The following is a 20,303-nucleotide window of genomic DNA, read 5'->3' on the forward strand; positions in this document are numbered from 1 at the left end:
TCAAACACAGGCCAGCGTGAACTTTCCCGAGCTATATTTTGTGCCGCTGTATAGGAAGCTTTACTGCGAGGACAGAGGACAGAGGACAGAGGACGCAAACACTTTGAAATATGACTCAAGATGTGATGGATGGTCACAGGACGTGCATCCTGCTGTTGCGTCTGTAGCTTGTTGAAGTCTTAAGTGGCAAAGCAAATGGAGCCCGATCGTCGCATCGTCCCGTTTGCACAGTGTGTTTCCCTACAGTTGATCTGGACTCAGAAATGAAAAAAAAGGAAAAAAAGAAAAGAGGCGCTGGAAAACGAGTGGAATTTTTAAGCTTCCCACAGAGAAGCTGTTAAATATGTGACTGCGAGTTGTGTGTATGAACCTGCAATTATAAAGCAGGGAGTCCAAGTCTGCACTCAGAGATAAGTTGGAAGGATGTTGGCTCTCATTCACAGAGAGCCAAAGAGCTTTACGCCACTAAACGGGCTACAGATACTCCTGACTCGAAAATACACACACACACACACACACACACACACACACACACACACACACACACACACACACACACACACACACACACAAATGGAAAACATGGATATCAAACAACACAAGGACACTCTGAACATGCAGACGTGGTGCTTTTTGACTCTCTGCAACGTAATAACAGCAAGAGGAAGATACCGGAACATGAATTCATGTTTATTTGAAATGTTTACAAAGATTTGGTTGTCAAACATGCGGATCGCTGATCTGCTGAGGTGCCCACATTTATTTATTTATTTATTTTTTTAAAGCTGAAGAAAACATTGCTACAGACTGAAGTTTTTTAACGATGGAACCGTTTACTTCTTTGACTGTAGCACTGTACAGCACTTTGGTCCACTGTTGTCTTTTAAATGTGCTTCATAAATAAATCGGACCGGATTATTTAGTCTTGTGTGTAAATGAGTTCTTTGAATAAATTGGCCTCCCCTGCATCGACGGCAGATTCTGGAGCCAATTATTGTCAGTGTCTCCCCTGACTGCTGAGTACAGTGACCAGATTAAAGTCTGAAAGCCGTGTTCTTCACACCAGCGTGTTTGACTTTGACAGACATTGGTTTTACCAAATGTCAGGAAAAATCTTGTTCCTACGACCAAGGTTTCCCAAATCAAACTTAAGTATTTTATTTGTAGTACAGATTTGTATGAACGTTAACTTCAGGTCCTCATCTTTAACAGCTGAACTGACAGTATGGATCATAAAACAGTGGTAAATGGCAGACCAATGTTCAACGCCTAAAATAAAAAAGGAACATTTCATTTATTTAAATATATACTGTATATTATAATAATAATAATACATTTTACATTTGAAGGTGCCTGTCACGGCACCGTACAACATTATAAAAGCAGTGTAAGCAGGTTTGGTAGTTTGTGTGCTGTGGAAGCCGACTGTAGTTGACTGTTTTCAACAGCGTGCCGTCACACTGTTGCATTACCCATCAGCCCGCTGTGTTTGCTCTGTGTCCGCCTGAGTCCACCCTTTGTACAGCTAAGGCTCTATTTTTAGCCTCTGGTCACAACTTAGCTCATCCATCACAATAGGCTGAGCATGTTCTGCAGACAATCAGCATGTGAATGAATGCTTGTTGGTTTAATCAGGTCTGAATCAAAGCTGCTTTCTCCGGTCTCTACATTTGCTGCTCAGCTGCAGGTTTCTGGCCTTCACACACACACACACACACACACACACACACACACACACACACACACACAAGCCAGGACCAGATCCCTCTCAGATGAGCGAGGTTTGTCACTGTGAAGCCTTTTGTTTTTCCACGATTGAGGATGCGAACAAAGGCTTGTTTATGTGTGGGTTAGCGGTGTCTGTATGAAAGGCACAGGCACGCTTTGAAAGGCGCTAAGCCACATACTCCTGGGTTGTGTGGAGCGGTCGCAGCAGCGCCGTAGAGCTCCAGCGGTTGTTAATCAGCCGCTGGATGTTTGTATCTGAGGCAGAAAACAGCCGAGAGAGACAAAAGACCGACGGGGAACAAAGAGATCTGTTGCACATTGATGATTTCACTCGCAACATCGTACTCTCTTGCCCCTGCCATGACACCCTCCTGGTTTCATCTGGTGAAAGAAATATCCCAGTTGGAGGATATACACACACTCAGTGGCCACTTTATTAGGTACACAAGTGTGAGGAGAGGCACCTGGTGTGTTCCTCTGCTGCGGTAGTTTATCGGCTTCATGGTTCAACGCGTTGTGCATTCAGAGATCGTGTTCCTTCCCTCAGTCTGCTCATTCTCCGCTGAACTCTGGCTCCAACAAGGTCTTCTTTCCCAGAGAACTTTTGCTCACTGGATATTTTCTCTTTTTCAGAGATGGTTGTGAGTGGAAATTGATAGTGTCTCATGAAATACTCAGAGTCACTTAAATCACCCTTCTTCCCCCCCAATCTCATGCTCAGTTTGATTACGTCCACATGGCTGATATCATTGAATTGCTGCCGTGTGATCACTTTATGAGATATTTGCATTAACCAACAGGTGTTCCTAATAAAGTGGAGAACGATTGTGTTGTAATGAGGTCATAATTAAATGGAGCCATGAATGCGCCTGACACTTTATCACAGATTAAGTGATAAAGTGTGGATATTACAACATGTCTTTCTCCCTCAGACTAAATTGACCAAGACTCAAAGATGAGAGGTGGTTGAATATCCTCAATTCCTAAGAAAGAAGCTTCAATCCCTTAATCCTATCTTATCCCCGTACCTACCGCTCATCTGCCTGTTAATCACACATCCATCTTTCTCATTTTATTTTTGGCACTGTTTTTCTGAATTAATGGCACCATTTTTCCAGACTTTTTTTTTTTTTAATCTCCTAAATTCATAAAGACAGAAGTGAATGCAGTGTGCTTCCCGAGGCACCAGTGTGAGCAGTGTCAACTTTGGGTGAGAAATGTAAGAGAATGGGTTTCACGGGCCCGGCACTGATATAAGTTAGAGAGGAAGAGCTGTTACTACAAGTCAGTACAATAATATAGTAGGTAAATAAAAATAAAAGCCGTTTTTGGACTGTGCCATGGATGACAGTACGTCTGAGGCTGAAACTACATTGTCTATATGATGTAGTTAAGTCAAACAGTTGATTACAGGATGTGGAAGCTAAAAAAAAAAAAGAGCAACAACGAGAGGGAAATGGAAAATGTTCGGGAAGCAGGATTTTGGTTTACAGCGAGCCAGACAGGAGAAGAATGAGTGGAGCGGAGGGAAAGGTTCAGCGCTGGCGATGGAGTAAGAGGATATTAGCCATACTGGGGGCAAGGCTGCGGTCCAGGTCAGAGTCGGCCTGTCCTCTGGGTGACCCCTCTAGGTCTGCAAGACTTACTGGAGTAATCAGCCCCCGTCAGCACCGTGGTTATGCTGCATGGACCCGGCCCAATAAACGCGACGTGTAATAGCAGCTGATGAAAAGTACCAGTTTGTTTGCGCTGGTAAAAGTCGCTCGGAGTTTTGCCGTTCATCTACGACTTTTGTTTTCCCTTGCAGCAGGAAGGGGGGAACGTAAAAGTACTGCATGTGCAACAAACTGCGCTATCAGCTTTTCAGCCACAAATCTGTGTGATTTGAAATGTCCAGAATGAAGCATGAGGTTCAGACAGACGTAAAAACAAAACAAAAAAAAGGGTTCTTAGAGCAGAAATGAAATCCAAAAGCTGCTGATGTAAGAGGTCTGACCCTCTACATAGTGTTTTCCTCGCTCCCTAAGTTGGACTCAGCAGGACATAATAATGACATTATATATATATAATGTAATGTGTATATTATATTCAGAGGATAAATCAGAGAAAGTCCAAACCTCACATGCATTCTGTTGTCAGAACAGACCATAACGCTTTCACATGTTCATGTTTTGCACAATAACAAATAAAAAGAACTGCGCAGCAGGGACACAGTAGAGCACATGCTGTAGTGAGTCACTCACAAGTGTTTTCCGACGGCGCTCGCGAGCAAATCAGCGCAATTGAGTATGAGCAGAAGTGTGGCTGGTGTAGAAAACTCAAAGTGAAGGCTTTGCAGAGGTGGAAACGTGAAGGAAAAAAACGTGACAACACAAGTTTGGCTCTTTTCTACAGTTCATCATTAATGTGGAGGAGAGTGATGTTAAAATAGAGCCAGACTTCAGTTCAACAGTGAGGCAGAGGAAGCCGTTCATCCCAGATAAACTGAGAATGAGACTGAGCTGAAGCAGCTCTGTGGGAAAAAAAAACCTTCAAAACTCCAGTTTATGAAACCAAGGCTTTATTTCGCCTTTTATTTTGAAAGTTTTATTGTCATTGCATTGAATACGATGAGATTGTGAGTGTATGCAATTGTGTACAGATGCATTTTCATCTTGGAAGTGGGAGGTGACTGGTGATTATGTCAAATAAACACTCTAAATTGACTGTGAGTGTGAATGTAGTTTGACTCTGTGTGTTGGCCTTTCACCCTGTGTCAGCTGGGACTGACAACCCTCATGTGGAGGATACAACTGTAGACGAGGAGTGAATGGATGCTTTGGCACAATAAGCAAAAGGGAGATAAAGATAAAAGCAGAAACGAGGGCGCCAAAAGAACAGTGACGGGGGTTTACGCTTGCTGTAGAAGTGCTGCGACAGAGATCACAGAAGAGGACCTTCAAGGAGAATTTCAAGGGGAGTTCAGAGAAAACAAATCATGAATAAGCCAGTCTTAAAAAAAAAAGACAGATTGTGCAACCAAAAAAATCAGCTAAAACACGAGGGCTAAGAGAAGCGAGGGAGAGAGTGAACGACAGAGGAACAGGAAAAAGCAGCGGTGGATGTAATGAGACAGGAGGAAACTGTAATACATGGAAAACAAATCACGTCAAAACAACACGAGGATCAACAGCGAACCTGCCAGCAAAATTAAAACCGGATTTGATCGACGCAGTTACACTGAGTGACTTCACAGCTGCAATTCAATTCAGGCAATAATGTGATTTTTTTGGAGAGGCTGATTCGTCATGTGAGCCGTCATGCCGTCGCTGTAATTAGCTCATCTCGTTCGGAGCCTGAACACCAGCTACTGACATGTTTCCAGAGCCGTCGAGCCCTTTTCCACCTAAAACACTGACCCGTGACCTGAATACATTATATCTGACCACAGAAGAGCAGGACAGTAGCAACAAAAGAAGGTCATTTCCTGGGAATGTGAACAGTTGATTACATTAGTCAGTTTTATGTGGATCCCCTTAAAGGATCTCATGGACGATACCAAACGAGGCCTCGTGACACTGGCGTGCTTCACTTAAGTCCTTTCAAACACTGCTGCCCAAGAGCGATGCCTTCAAATATTATAATTCTATTATTGAATTATTTTTTCTATTAATGTTTTTAAAAGGCGATACAAGTTGCACCTCATACCTCTGTAAGGGAACAGTCTTTAACAGTGACTCGGAACCTGTTTAACTTCATTTAGTGCAGATAAATGAATTTCACGAGCAGACAAAAACCACATGTTTTGTATCACATACACTCTCAGAAAAATTGCTATTGGATGTGTTCAGTAAGTATTTTCTTGTGACTGAGAGCTTTTTGTGCGATTGTTTTTGTGTTCCTTTTGTGAGGGATGTTCCCGAGTCCTCTCCCTCAGACTCACGGGGGAGCAAAGAGCAGAAATGGAGGCTGTAAAGTATTGATTTTCTGGCACCACCCTGCTTAGATTATGAAATGCCAATACAAGGATTCCACCCCGTCTCTGTGGTTCATGCCAAGTTCACTTGTCATTTTCTATAATTCTGACAAAATCAAGATGCTTAACCATGATGTAGTTAGCCATGCTCGGCCGCCCTAGGGCTTTCTTATTGAATTAGACGTCTGTGTTCTGCCATTTGGTACCAGCCTGCAGTATTCCCCAACACTTACAGAGGGCAGATGTTATTTAGTGTTTTTAGAGCAGGGATTTGAAAGCACAAGCAAAACTGCTGTTCAAAAATTCTGCAGTCAAGAGTCTCCCATATTTCTTCAGCCAACGGTTTACTTTTTCCTGTATGGTGAAGGTCGCGCTGGGACTGCGAACGCTGAACATCAGCGTGTTGGGTTTGCTGCGTATTTCAGTGACGCACATTTAAAATGAATAATAAGAGGGAATATGACGTTCATGCTTCAATAAGCCCAACATTCTGTTGAGAGTCATGTGATCAGGATGTGAGTAAGGGCTAGTAGTTGGAGAATTATGTTTTTTTAAATACTGTAGCTGCTCATAGCTAGGTCAGATGTCTCAAACTCGTGGCCTGCGGGCCACATGTGGCCCTCTAATTGATTTTATGTGGCCCGTCACTTAGTATATCGTCATAATGAATGAATAAACACTGCCAATGTTGATGTGTTGGAATAAGACAGACTGAAATCTTATCTCTAGGGGTCGCTGCAGCGGATATTCTGCATATTTATACTTATTATTCTTTTTTAAATAATAATAACTATATATTATATATCAAGCTTGAGTGGCATTTTAATATATTTCAGTTATTATTTACATTATTTTTGATTCCATTTTATTTCTGTCTGTCTGTTTTTTTTTATTGCAAACTATGCATCACACAATATTAAAACAAACACTTTTACTTTGGAATTCTGCAAAATATCATCATCATTTTATTGTGTTATCATTTCGAGGTCATGTTGTGAGTGTTTTTTCTCTCTAGACCGTCTCGTCTTGACCAGACTAGATGCTATTTGGCCCTCAGGTTGTTTGAGTTTGAGACCCCTGAGCTGCTAACAACAGCACAAATGTTGTTATCAGACTGATATCAGCACTTATAGGAATTCAAGGTTGTGATATCAGTATCAGTGCTATAGAGTCTTCTTTGTTTATTATTCATTAGTGTTGCGCTCCAAGGTAAAAAAAAAAATAATAATCTTAAAGAATCACAGTTGTTCACCTACAGAGACGGCATTTGAACCACTTGATTATTTAAATAATGATATTGATTAAACTGTCAGCAATTTTATTTTATTGTCTTTGCACCACACTCAGTGTGTGTGTGTGTGTGTGTGTGTTCATGTCTGAGATTGCTATCAATAGAAAGAGAGTGGAGTGGAGAGATTAGGCGACTCTCTGGGCTAATCCTTGTGAAATCGCGGGCCGCGGGGGGTGGAGGAGGAGGGGAGGTGAGTGCCTCTCTGATCAGACGGGCCGTGGCTCACCATGTGAAGCCTCCTGAATGCGCAGTAATCCCTCCTTGAGCCACAGAGAAGTCCACTGCACTGATGGGAAGGTCCCATCCCAGAAAACACCAGGCGTTTGCCTCTGAAGCAGCTCATCATGGCAGTGAGTGAGAACACGGCAAACAGGTTAGGTCAGGGCTGAGGTGACGGGTTTGGTGGAGGGAGCGGAGCAGAAACTTCATTCTGCTGTCAGGTTAGCAGTGGGAGCAAAGCCGCAGTTACTTTGCTGTGATACGTACAGTATACTGGTGTATATGGTCTTTTAAAGATAAATATAAACCCACATGAGGAGGAAATGATGTCGTCATCATTTGATCTGGGTTGCCGTGGCTACTGTGGTGGGGAAACTGTCTTCTTCTTCAAATAGTAATAATAATAATAATAATAATAATAATGATAATTTCCAGAAGGTTATACTTTATTCATAGTTTGAATTTCTGAATCCGTGAATCTGCAAGGGTAAAAAGAGACTGAGAAGATGAAGCTGAAGAAAGCTTGCTCAACGTTATTAGAAGAAGAAGAAAAAGAAGAAGAAGCCTACCACTAACACAGAACTGTGGATTAGAATCCAGAAGGATTAAGAAACAGGGAACAGATAACGATGAGAATGAAGGGCAACTCCAATCTCTGTTAAAGAACTTCAAACTGTGATTTCAGACTTCGATGTGTGTGATTGTGAACTTTGAACTGTGGAGGGCAATATTGCACCTCCTAGTGTACAACCTGCAGGAAAGTAAAATAAGAAGAAGACTGTGAACCAGACATGCTGTGGAAAAGAATAGAGCTGCCGCAGCTGTGCACGTTCAACACTGTTGCACAACAGTTATAACACTATTATACTGAAAGGTTAGCATGACATTATTGATCATTAACGCCAAAAAACATCCTGCCTGCAAGTTTAACTCACATAAAAACACTTTTCCTACAGGTTCAGTAGAGTTTCTAATTTATCTGCTGTGACTGTAGATTTTCTTAATTTTTCTGTCATAATTTCAGCTGTTTTTCTGAAGTCATTGGTGCTGTAGGTGTTATTTTCTGTTGTTTTAGAGGCTCGTGACAGATGCTGTAAGTCTCCAGTTTGCAGTTTTCCATTACTGACACTCTGCATCTAATAGCTCTCTCTAAGAAGACGATCCTGATGATTCAACATTTCTGACTCCTTTTGAATCTGCACAGACCCGAGTGAAGAGGAACCCAGTTGTGGAACGTTAACAAGGTTTTCCACATGATGGATTTTGAGGCCTCATTTTAAAATCGCTGTGTCTTGCTCTAGGTTTTGCTACATCATATCAGTGCAGTTTTTTTTGCTTCTAATCTGGAGCCTGGTCCCAGTCGCAGCAGACTTATCAAAGTAGCGCAGATGTCCTTTTCCTCTGATGGGATTTATAATCCGTCCAGAATGTTCTGGGTCAGGCTCAGTATCTTCTTCACAGGGAACCATTATCAGTGTGATTAGGATGCTTGAACCTCAACTGTCACCTTTCTTTCTACAAGATGGAGCGGCACACTTACTCCATGGTCATTGCAGATCTCTGGTCTATAATATACTCACACTATGTCTAAAGCATAGTCATTTTTCTCAATTTTCTGATTGATATGGTCTGAGGGACTTATTACACCAGGATGTGACATGGTGAAAGGCCATTAGACAGAGTTTCAAGCTTGGTTTAGTGACCACAAGCTCCAACTGTTAAGTTTGATAAACTAACTTTTTTTAGTGGGCTTCTTAAAGTGGAACTAAACCCTTAAAACAACGATTTCCATAATGTTATTGATTGATCCAGGTGCAAATCTTCATAGTTTAGTGTAAAATATTGAAATTATACATGTAATGATAAAAACTATTTGTGTATCTACTGCCCTCTCTGGTCAAACACCAGCTACTGCATTCAAATGTTGCCATTGGCTGAGGCTCATTGTCCCAGACTCCTGTCAACTTTCTCACAGTGTGAGCAATTGGGAGCAGGGTTCCCAATGGACCCCTGAAGTCCTTGAAAGTTTGTGAATTTGAAAAATAAATTCAAGGCACTTGGCAGTGTTTAAAAATCACCCTAAACAGACAGGGGTCATTGAAAGTGCTTGGATTTTGTGCAAGAAAGAAGTTAAGTTGATATTTAGGTAAATGTAGGCTAACCTATAGGCTAACCTTATTGTAAGTCGCTTTGGATAAAAGCTACTGCTAAATGACAGGTAATGTAATGTTATGTAATGTAACCTTGTTGGTTACGACACCACCTACTGTTTAACGCCCTGCGTTGCTTGATGTACGTAGACTAACCCTACGCAGAACAAGCGTGAAGCCATAATTGCTAGCGGTGTTGTAGCGGTGCTGCAAATCCATAAAAGTGGACGCCATGGGCGAAGCAGCACTTACAAGTTGTCCTCCCATCTTAAGTCAGCACATTCAGTCTTTGAATTTCAGGGAATTGGTCCTGGAAAGTCCTTGAAAAGTCAACGCCCCCTCACTCAGCTCTCAGCTCTTGGCATTTAAAAAAAAATCAGGCAGCAGGCGGAGTTTGCCTCAGAAGAGTGGGTTTAGTTACAATTTAATCTCCAGCAAAGCAGATTTACATAAAAGGGGATGAGGAGAGACAAACAAATGTAAGTCTTAAGCCACAGTCACTTGAGGTTGGGACTGAATTGTGATCTAGTTCTTGTTTGAGAAGTGTTCAATATGTCAGACCAGGATCCAGCACAACTCCGTTTTCATTGGTTGTGATCCAGTGTCTATTTGTGCCAATCTAGTATCTAGACATAATGTAATTTAGCTTACTTTAATTTATTACAATATTTAAAGCCGTATCGTGTTGTTTTAAGCTGTGTCCATTGTCATATGTGCTTTGCATTTTAGCATCATCTCATTGCTAAAGCTCAGAAACTCAGTATGTGTCTGTACGTGTCTGTATGTATCAGATGAAGTGTTTTTCTGTATGAGGCTCAATTTCTCCTCATCTCAGGGATCAAATCCAGCCAAGAGCAGTTCCACAGCTCTATACATCTGGCCTGGGAATGTTTAGGGATCCCCCACCTAGAAAAAGCTGCAGGTCAGGAAAATGTATGTCTGGGTTTGCTAAACCGCCGCTTCCCAGACCTGGAAAATGGCCAGAAACGAATGGATGGTGCGCTAATAAAATAGCTTGAATCTCAAATTCTCCTCATTCCTCCAAAGGTCGGCTCCGTCAAAGGGCCAGAATCAACCTTACTGCCCAAGTATGACTGAACACACAAGGAATTTGGCCCTGGTTTCCAGCGACTTCGTGCAACACAGACGAAAAAAATGCCCAGTAACAGATGAAGGTTCATGGATATATAAGGACGAATAAGCAAGGATCATTTTTAAAAAGCTGGGCAAAGATACACGAACGTCAAATAGACTGTTATAGTCTGGTTTTAGGAGAGAGGTTGTCTGGAAATGATGACTGAGCTCCCTGGATCTTCTCTACAAATACAGATTAGAGGAACTGTGCGTGCGTGCGTGTGTGTGTTCTCGTGTTTGTCATCTTGTCAGACATTTTCTCAGTAGGTGTAAAGTCTCACCACAGTTGCAGTTTCATCAAGTTTAGAATGAGGTGTTAAATGATGAAGGTTTTGTTTGGACTGCTGTTTAAATTTCTGGCATAAACACTGACCTTGTCAGGACCGCTAACCCTCATGGAGACCAAAACCTGGTCCTAATAAGGCAGAACCTCATTTCTAAGGAGCTGGTAAAGTTGAAACTTGAATTGTGGTTAGATTAAAGTTAGAGCTAAGATTTTAGGGTTAGGCTTACTGCTGAGAGATGTTACGATGAGTTTCTAGTGGATATATCTGTTGTATATTCTGCAGCAATTTAAGGTCTGGTTGATTGTAGCTTTGTAAATCGGATGAACACAATGGTCGTAAAAAGTTATGCATTTTTTTAGCCTTATCCTATAAGATACACGTACAACCACACAGATTACAACATCAACAAATCTCCAAAAACGGAGCAAATGACATCCGACTGACGATGACATTATATTGTGTTATCTTAAAATATGGAGAAGGAATAAAGCCACACAGTCATGCACACGCTCGTGGCCACACAGTTGCACAGACACACACTCACAGGTTTAACTGGAAATGAAAATGATCCATCAGCCAGTGTTTTGTAGGAGACAGAAGTAAACAATGGAGGCAGTCACATTAAGACACTTAGACAGAAGTGTAATTACTGCTTCTCCATCGACCTAAATTTCCAGCAGGGGACCCATTGCTGAAGGTAGTTAGGCTGTTAGGAGTAAATGAGCTCACTTTATTGCCTTCTAGTTTGTAATGGGTCTCTCTTCCATACCTCTGGCCAGCGGTACACATCCTTAACCAATCACAATCAGCCCACACAGTCAATGTTTATTAGCTATTGTCTTGTACAGAGAAGACATAATGTGCACTTGACGTGAAATGCCCTGTCATGACCATGGGGGGGGGGGGGAGGAGGGGGCTTGTGCTTATAACTTTAACGTAGCACACTTCAGCGTCTAACTGTGCAGCTGAGGGGCAGAGGTGCTTTATTGAATCTGTTGATCATCTCTCCTACGCAGCAGCAGTAGCATTAATTTATTCATGCATGAGGTGCTGCCTGTTGTTTATGCATCGGTCTGTCGTCAGCCTGCACATGGACTGAGGAGCAGGGACGAGACCATGTCATCACGATCCTCACCAAACTTTATCAGTGCAGTCATTGGAAAAAAAAAAAACTGTTCATAAGAAAAGAGAAATTATTTTTGCATCGCAGAAGCATTTCCAAGTTAGTAGAAACCATGTTTCTCACTGAACGTGTCTGTCCAGTTGCCAGTAGGTGGCGCAATGACTGGCTTTGCAGGTTATCATCGTGGACCGATCGGCCTTAAAAAGAAGATTAATAAAGAATAGAGACGGGGCAGAAGCCTTGCGGCATGATTTTCCTGCAAATATTTTTGGCCTTTACCCTGGTTGCCACGGTAACATGCATGCAGATCAAAAGGAAGGTGAGGGCGGTGTCTGTCCGGGCTGGAGCCTGTTGCGTGGCTTGAGGGAACACAAAATGTGAAAATGTGTTTTTTTTATGACATTTGGGGAGGGGCACAATTTTCAGGCGACTACAAAGAAACATGTGTGTCTCTCACACACAGATCACGTCATGTCACTCTCCTGTCATTTTCACTACTGTCTTACAACCAGGACAAGCAAACAGACACGTGTGTGTGTCCGTCAGCGCGACCGACACACGACTAAGAACGCTGTCCGACTCAGTGAACGTAACATTACACTGTAGATGGTCTGTAATGAGCGAATAATTGATATAGTGTTATATTTTACTAGGTTATTTATTTCAGGAAACTTATTGAACAGAATATCAAAGTCTGTAACCAGTGACAGAAAAATGGACGATGTTTCAGACTGAACAAATTCTACTTTTGAACAGCGGATGCAGATTCATGTGTGTGCTATTAACTGTGTTCCCTTTGCATCCGCTCACAATAAATTAGCATTTTTGATGTATTATAGCTGAATTCATTTATACTGTACTTTCACAGTATTTATGGGTTTGTTTGGTATTTATCACTTTAATATTATAATTCTTTTTTAATATTCAATCTGTTTAATTCTCGTTCTGCACATTTGGTTTTTAAATATCTTCATGCATTTTCGCTACTAATGATTTAGGCCTCGAGCGCGAGCTACTGGATCTGGAACAATTATTTCTCTCTCAAATTAATTACATTTTTTTTTTTTACATTTTTTCTTGAAGTCATGAAACTTTGCACGAAATTAAACAGTGGAGGGAAATTATGTTTTATTTGATAGGCCACGCCCCTTAAGTTAAAGCCCCTGGGCTGAGTTTTATGCTGAGGTCAGACTTTACTATCTTTTGGTCTGTTCAGTTGGTCACTATGTCACATTTGTGCCATCACGTGACGCAAGCGTGACAGACTTCCCCCACCAATCATCATGAATAAGAGGGGCTGGACCCAGGGGGCGTGTCCAGAGTACAGGACAGGTTATACTGTCTCTCCCTGAAAAACAACTTCACTCTCCTTTCTTTGTTTACGCTTCTCATTTCTGCACCTTCGTTCATGCCTGTGGGTCAGTTCACGCCAAAATGAGGATCTGTGTCTAGCGTTCCACATGTGCATACTCCATCTCAAATTCCATTCCAGTAATAGCCATTTTATTTTATCCAAATAAGACCGCTGTACCACCTGGACCAGTAAGCGTTGTTTCTACAGGGAGAACAGTCAGCACCCATGGACCATGTGGTCACAAACTGTCATATTTACACTAAATCAGCTCCACAACATCCTCTGTGTTTCTCAATATCAAGCTCCTGCAATCCCATCATGCAACACAAACGCAGCCAAATGTCAGGGAGTGGGAAAACGTCTTGAAGATCCTGAGAGAAGAAAGAGCCAAAAAAACGCTAATTAACTTTAATAACTTGTTTATTTCACACGTTTTCATCAGGATGTCCAAGTGTCCGCCAGAGGAGAATGAAGTCAAGTTTAACAGTTTCCACCAGGGGTCACCTGGTGACATTCCTGCACGGCACACAGGAAGTGAGTGGGTTTATGTAATTTGATGATTTGAATGCTCCGTCTCAGGTCTGATAGTTTTGCTGAGCCTGTTTTCACGTGAAAGGACACAGCACAGAAATAATCTCATTTCTGTTCACTATATAAAAAAACAAATCAACATCCTGAGTGGAGTCAGTGTTTTCCATGGTTGTTGAAATGTCCTGTATTATCATCAGAGTCATTTGCTGAGTGAGGAGGAAGGGGACATAGGTCACGGGGTCGGGAGGTGAAGTGAATTGCCGAGTGGGCGGGTTAACAGGTTAATGCCACTTTGAAACATTACATGATGTAATCACAAGGCACGTAGTTGCACTTGGAGTTTTCCCTTTTTAACGAGAGCCAGGTTTGACAAATCACTGCTGTAGCAGACAGAATATTCCTTGATTAGTGAGCTGAACTCAGTTCATTAGTGTTTAAATCCTCCTACACACACTCCACTTGACCTCCACATTTTTACTTTCCTCAGTAACTCAGTGTCAAACTGTTTCCTGCTTTTGTGTATCCTTCACATTATCCACATTTCCTGATGGGAAATTTGACATTTTCTCACTTTTTGTGCAGGCTGCATTTTTTTTCCCCCTCTCTCTCTCTAAAGGCTCTGCATGTGCTCATTTCACAAACTGTTGGGAAGCTGTTTGTTGAAGTGATGATATGTAGTCCTGCTGCAACACACATACACTATTTTTTTTTTTTTTTTTTGTGGAAAACAAAATGTACTGAAGGGGTGATAAATCATTTTTTTCCAGAATAAAGCGTCCTCCCCTCCTCTCCACACTCACTGCCTCTTGGCTTTGTTCAGTCTGTCCACAGACGGGGGAAAAAGCTCTTTCAGAGACCAAGACAAACCAGAATAATATACGCATTTTAGAGCATATTTTAAAGTTGGAGCAGAACTTCTTCTGCCTTGAACTTGTCATTATGATGTTCCAAAAATAAAAATTGTATTTATAAAGCACTTAGAGCACTTACTATAGAGCGTGCACACACACACACACACAGAGTGCTCTCCAGGGATGAAATAAAACAGCCAACATTTTAAAGTTATATAAACACACGCATGTGCACATAAACACATCGTGAGAGTACAAAAAATAAACACAAGATTCAAAAATTATTTTAAGAAAAATGCATGAATGATTATAACTAAAAAATAATGTTATTTGCATGCACTAGTTTTTTTGATAGAATTAAAAACTTGCATCACATCCATTATCCATTAATAAATGCTTAATATTAAACTGTACTGCAGGGAGAACATGAATCAATGCTTTAAATAACACCCCAAAAACAGATGATATTCAGAATGTCCTCCCACCGATTACATATGAAGAATTTATGTTAATGATGCAAACTGAAACGCAAACTAATCCTTAGGTTTCTCTCTGCGCATCACATTGCAACACAAAGACATAATTCCGATGCAGGCCTTAGCATGATACTTAACCTGAGTGGAAAATACTTTTGCTCCAATTAAATTACCAATAGGCCGAGGGCAAGTGTAACTAAATATAGCTGTTATGGTGTTTGACCCACAGATGAATTGTGAGCGTCAAAATTCACTGGTGCTCATAAATATGCCATGAAACAACCGGTTTAATGTGGACACACACAAAAAACTGAAGCCGCAGATTCAGCACTGAGCTCAGCCAATCAGAGGATGTGTTGAAAGTGGGTGAAAATACCAGCCATCGCGTGTGTGTGTGTGTGTGTGTGTGTGTGTGTGTGTCTCATCTTTGAAGCTGTCATCCATTACCCGGCCTTATTAAATGATCAGCTACGCTGTGTATAGTCACGGCCTGCTGGGTTTTGGCAGTGGTGGCCATGAGCTGCGGAGCAACAATGCCAAAAAAGTGGCTTATCTTGATGGACGGGTTCATTATCACCTTCTAATTACAGGTGGATTTTCAGGTGGATTCATTACCTGTGCTGACCGGGGCCCTGTGTATGTGTGTGTGTATCCACGGGTTACTGTTACACAGGCTGAACTGCAGGGGGTCAGCTGGTGTGTGTAGGGGAGGCGGGGGGGTTCAGAGGTTCTTGTTTCAGCTCTGCTGTAGGCTCCCTGCAAAATTCATGAGCTCCGTGGGGATCAATGTGCGGCGCAGCGGCTCAGGCCAACTTTGCTTCTCCAACTTTCCTCCTCTCTACTCTGTACTCTGCTCCATCAGACACCATCATACGTGTCCGCACGCCTCTGGTGTTCCAGCACACTGACCACTCTGCTCACAGCTCCAGTGTAAAGCAGTGTTTCTCAAACGTCTCATGAAGATTCCCACGTTTTACAGACGACATTTCATAAATCACAACAAAGCACACATTTAAAGAGCCCAGGGGGTGACATAATGTGGAAAAAAAATATCTCGTGGCCACCAGTGGCGGTTGCTGGTCTTTGAGACAGGGGAAGCTCATTTCAAGCCCAGTTATTGCAAATGAACAACTAGAACAAGGATATGATAATTATGTAAAACTGAAATGCTATAATAGTGTTTTTATTTACAGTGCCTACGTATAAATGAAAATGGTCCATATCACACAACGAGCTGCTGTCTATCTACAGACTTCCCTCACAAAATCCACACAGGACTGAGGCAGAAAAAGTTTCTGCAGCGCTGTCAATCAAAACATGGCTCCGCCTTTCACACAGTTCCTCCAATCATCATGCAGAAACCCAGCGTCGGTGCCTGCCCACTGCTCCATTGACTCCCAGAGAAGCTGAGCTTCAGTGGAAGTGACGTTTATGACGCATTTGTCCAATCAACGTCGACCTCATCGCTTTAATGCGGAGGCCGCTACGGGAATACGAAAATCACGTAAGACGATTCGTGAAAAACAGCTGATTCTGAACAAACTAGGGAATGCTGAGTCTCCATTTTGTTCGGTCGCCGTATCTCTGTTAACATTTTCAACAAGTCCTAGTTTAAAACGTTTTGGCTCGTTCGGGACATTCTTGCTCCCATTTTTCTCCCATAGGAAATGAACAATGTGACTCAATCAAAGGGAGACAAAATATAAATGGAAGTCACAGATCATGCGTGGAAGATGAGCCAGCATTATAGAGCAAAGAGGAAAACAATTGTTTGCTGACTCGGCATTGCATTTACTGGAGTTTTCAAGCAAAACAGGTGTACTAAAAGAAAAACATCTCAGTATTCCCTACTGCATTTTCCGGGGAAATGAAAAAGATCCTGTAGTATTGTCTTGGTGTTGTTCAGATGTGTCCCGCGTTGGTAGAAACAAAGTTTGTTCTCTGCGTAAAAGTGCAGAACAAACATTTCCTCTGCTTTTGACCACGGGGAACAATGATGAGGGAGCAGATTGGTGAAAAATGGAAATGTAACTTTTGGGAAACATATTTCTGAGCCTTGAAGGATGAGTGAAGATCAGTTCAGCCAAGCGAGATGTTCGGATGGGGAGAAGCTCCACAGACACAGACATCGTTTGATGTTGTGCTACGATCTTAAAGCTGTAGTGTGTACATTTTAAATATATCAACGTCGGACTGTTGCAAGAGTTCACACGAGACAGAACACACTGCTCAGCTCAGCAGGATACTCTGGGTTTCCTCGGTGTAGCAGTGTTGTGTTTCTGTGCCACCGGGTGAAAGTTAGATCGTTAGTTTGATTACATTTTACTAAGATAGTTCAATTGCTCCGTTTGCACTGAATGGGACTGCATATGATTTTGTTGAGGACAATAAAGACTTCTGACATTCTCACACTTGCACGCTTGAGCACGAGTGAATGAAAATGATTAGGTTCTTCCTAATCCTCAGAGTCCTGACTCGAGCAGACGTCTGTGTCTCTGTCACTCGCTGCACAAGCTCACTTCATGTCTGTGTTTTTTCTTCCAGCAGCTTTAGGCTGACAAACTATTACAAAAAAAAACTTAATTCGTGTCTTTGATTCCCTGCTATGCTCATTCGGTGGGACACACACACACACACACACACACACGTAAACAATAGACAATACAGAAATACAGATTTAGCTGTAAGGTCATAAACAGAGCCGAGGTCCAGACGCGTCATTCGCTCTAAGATCACATGACTTACATTATTATGTTGAAAGGTTGTTTTTGAATTGTTCATCCATTCATCCATCGTCTAGCACTCTATCCTCCACATGAGGGTCACTGGGCTGCTGGTGCCAATCCCAACTGACACAGGGCAAAAGGACGGGTAAACCCTGGTGTCCAATGTGAGAGAAAACCCACACGCACACACAGGGAGAACATGCAAACCACACAGACGGGAGCGGGACGTGAACCAGCAACCACGTGCCACCGTGTGCCCCAAATAAATCCTGCCTGTTACACCTTGAGCCAAAATGAATTACGTGATTTAACCTGTGGTGGTCGCCATCGGTAATTAAATCCAATCACAGAGTGATGATGAGTATTAACAGAACACGACATAATAAGTATAATATGCACATTATGTAGGAGGTTGAGCATTTAATGGGGCAGCAGGGCATTTAATGGCGTGATCGAATTCATACAGCGTTGTGATTATTCAGTGAAATTCATATTTGCGACATGCATCACGGTTTGAGTCACGTGACCCCCCCCCCGCGTTTGCTGGAACGGGTAAATGAGACGACAGACTCTCGTTTCATTTGTTCATTTGGTTTCCAGGGGTGAATAATGAGCCATCAGTGCGTCCTGCTGTTAGAGTGTAGCACCAACATCACACTCAGGCAACACGTCAGTGCATCAGCAACAGCAACAGCCCAGGCCCAGTCTGTCTGCACTGGACATGTTAACACTGTAACATGTCCACATTATAGAAGTGCTTTTTATAATGTTAATCAGCTCAGCTTTAATTGTGATTTTGGATTTCAATTCATCCCTTTCCGAAGTCAGTATTACACACTCTGTATTTATTTAATTGTATGTCCAATTTTCATTTATATAACAAAAGAATACAGACTTCTAATTGTCATATTTTGCCAAGAAATGTTTTCTTCTCTCTTTTGGAAAAAAAATGAATCACCTCCATATTTGAAGTTGTTTTAAATTATTGTACATATATAGATATATTTATACATATACATATATATGTATATATATTTATATGTATATATATACATATATGTATATATGTATATATATATATATATATACACACACACATATATACATATACATATATACACATATATACACATATATACATATATACATATACATATATATACACATATACATATATATGTATACATATATGTGTATATATATATATACACATATATATGTATACATATACATATATATATATATATATATATATATATATATATATATATATATATATATATATATACAAATATATATATGTATATATACTGTATGTATATGCCTGGCAACCTCTTCAGTTTTCTTGTGTGGAGCTGAGAAGGTGGAGTCACTATATTATCCTGCTCAGGTGATTGGCTAGTTCATAAGTACTTTACACACACACACACACACACACACACACACTCTTCACTCATTCACACCTTCACTACATCACTGATTTACTGATCTAATAGCTTTTTCTGAGTCGAAATATGTTACTTGAAAGATTGAAACTGAAAACAGTTTTCTTATGTGGAGTATTAGTTTGACGACAATGAGCTGGAGATTTGTGTTGAAGAAGCTGATTGAAACTTTTTGTGAGATAGTGTGTTTTTTATAAATTGCTTTGTGGTGTATTTTTCCACTGTGTCTTTGTATCTGTTGTGTATATACATATACATATACACATATACATATATATATATATATATATATATATATATATATATATATATATATATATATATATATATATGCATGCAAACCTTACCAACCTTTGATTTGTGTACATGAATATGCGTGTAGAAAACTATTTTGTACAGTAAATCATACACGTGGTCTTATCTTCTGCAACAGGTGTTTGGACAGAAACGTATTTATGATAAGGAAAGTGATTATTCATAATAAATTATTTTAGCAGTTTTTTTTCAGGCATTTTTTTCATTACATTTCCAAAAAAAGAAAAGAGGTCACATAATCATTGTGTCCAAGGAAAGTTTAAATATAGTTTAGATTAGAAGTTGACTTTTTGATTTTGTGATTATGGATAAAATGTCATTAATTATAAAACAAAAATAGAACTAAATCAGATATTGTATTTAGTCATTTAGGCTAAATCTAATAAACAGAAATACACAGAAATTCCTGGAATGTTAAAATAAGTTGCCGTGACACCCAGAAGAAGAAGAAAAAAGCCCACTTCTTTTAAAGAAGTGCTTTGAGCTGATGATTGATGACACTGAGCAGATAATGACACACGTTCAGTCCCCGCTGCACTTTGTCAACATAAATGTGATGAAGGAGATTAGATACAGACTTTCCTTTGTTTTTCCTTTTTTTGTGACCTACTTTAGATAAAATATTGCTCTTTCATAACTCCATAAATCAGTATTATTGGCGTTGTTTGTGGCCGTTTATCTCTGTGGGCGCAGGGGAAAATGCTCCTGTCAGTGCGCG

The 20,303-nt window shown here is 40.9% G+C and overlaps 1 protein-coding gene across 1 annotated transcript in view; it reads left to right on the top strand.

Annotated features, from left to right (window-relative positions):
- LOC131447638 (retinoic acid receptor beta-like) overlaps positions 1–20,303 on the top strand; it is a 132,835-nt gene that overhangs the window by 55,043 nt on the left and 57,489 nt on the right. The window lies entirely within an intron of this gene.

The sequence above is a fragment of the Solea solea genome, chromosome 20 (assembly GCF_958295425.1).
Source record: "Solea solea chromosome 20, fSolSol10.1, whole genome shotgun sequence".
Taxonomy (NCBI): domain Eukaryota; kingdom Metazoa; phylum Chordata; class Actinopteri; order Pleuronectiformes; family Soleidae; genus Solea; species Solea solea.